Source organism: Neovison vison, chromosome 10, assembly GCF_020171115.1.
Source record: "Neovison vison isolate M4711 chromosome 10, ASM_NN_V1, whole genome shotgun sequence".
Taxonomy (NCBI): Eukaryota; Metazoa; Chordata; class Mammalia; order Carnivora; family Mustelidae; genus Neogale; species Neogale vison.
In genome coordinates, this window is record NC_058100.1 from 16376231 (window position 1) to 16377878 (window position 1648).

The 1648-nt window shown below is 38.1% G+C and overlaps 1 pseudogene; it reads left to right on the forward strand.

The window, feature by feature from the left end:
- Nucleotides 1-205: 205 nt before the first annotated feature.
- On the forward strand, nucleotides 206-1247 carry LOC122917945 (annotated as a pseudogene).
- The last annotated feature ends 401 nt before the right edge of the window (nucleotides 1248-1648 follow it).

A 1648-nucleotide genomic window follows, 5' to 3' on the forward strand; every position in this document is an offset into this window, starting at 1 on the left:
AGGAAGTGTCTAGGGAAGACACTCAAACAAACAAATTAAACAAATCCAAATGACATAGCACAACTATTGTCTGGTCCCCAAGGAGCATGTTCTTAGCTTTGGAAGTGGCACCACCTCTTTATTCTGCAAGGACCAGAGGAAGACAGAGATAGGATCCAAATGAGTAGTAAGGCAATTGAAGAAACTGGTGAAACAGTAACAAAGGATGTTCTCTCTCTGCAGGGTAAAATTAGATTCAACCAAAAAACAATTGAGGGTTGAAGCCATTGGCTCAAAAAAGAGAAAGGAGGCAATGATAGTGTTCACTGGAAGCTTGTTGGATCTTACATGCTTAGAGATTTCCAAGTCAGGAGGCAGATTCTTGGAGAAAGAAAGCCAAAGATTCAGAAGACAGATTTTTATGGTAATGATGATGACAGTTTCCTTGATTCGACTGATCTGGTTGAGAAGAAGCCTTGAAGCAAATGAAGAAGGCTGAAACATTGACAAAAAGCCAGAGAACTTTTAATCATTGGTTGCTCAGTTAATAGCAAAAGGGAACTCTGAAATCTCTGAGAGGTTAAAAGTCTCAAAACTCTATCAGAGTCACCGTCTCCAGATGTTTTAGTCACCATCTCCAGATGTTTTAGATGCTTGCACGTCAGAAACAAAATCAAAGAGTGTGTTAGATGGCATGTCAATGGAAGAAACTACTTGAGAACTTAGAAATGAGGAAACAAAGACAGATTTAAAGGGTTGATAAAATCTGTAAAGCCCAGAGAAATACCAGAACTAAAAAAGACTGGAAATCACTTTTGAAATGTAGGGAAAAAAAAAAAAAAGGCCGAAAAGCTTACATTGATTCTCTTTGGTGCCATGAAAAAAGAAAACAAATCCAAATTAAAAACTGGAACAGTAGGGAAATTATCCCCCTGCACCAAACACCCAGAACTCATTCTGACTTTGAGATTGAAAGATGAGCCTAATGTGGAGGAAGAGGAGGGTGTGTAGGAGGAAGAGAAGAACACAAAAGAACATAAAAAGAAAAATACAATGGGACAAAGAAGCAGGCTTTAGCAGTAGTTAGAACCAGAAGAAGCAGTACAGGAAAGGATTATTCTCACATGCTCTAAAGATACAAAAACCCTTGAAAACATGGCTCAGCCAGGTGGAACAGAATAATTGTCAATAAGATTAGCAAAATAACTTCATCATTCAAGGAACCCCGAGCATCAAAGAATGAAATTGAGAAAAACAGAAGAGTTGAAGAAAAAAAAAGGCTACCAATCCAAGAGAACATCCACCAAAACTTTCCTTCAAATATCCAGAAGATGGCCCAGACTCCTGTAGACGGGTCCCAAATGAAGCCCAAAGTGATGGTGGCCAGATCTATTTCATGACAATTTTGGCCTTTGACTGTTTCAGGGTTGCAAAGACTTTGTGGACCAAGTGGCATGGGAAATGTGGGCTCCTATACCACAATGAACTCCAAAGTAGGAGTTCAGATGATTGCTTGTAAAATGTGGTAATAGTTCTTCCATGCTCTTGGTTTCTAAATTAATCTTATTCATATCCTCCTGAATTTAGTATTTATGTTTACAAGTGTTTGTGTATATATATAACACTGGATCAGTATATTTTGTGAATTATTAAAATGAGGGATTGACTC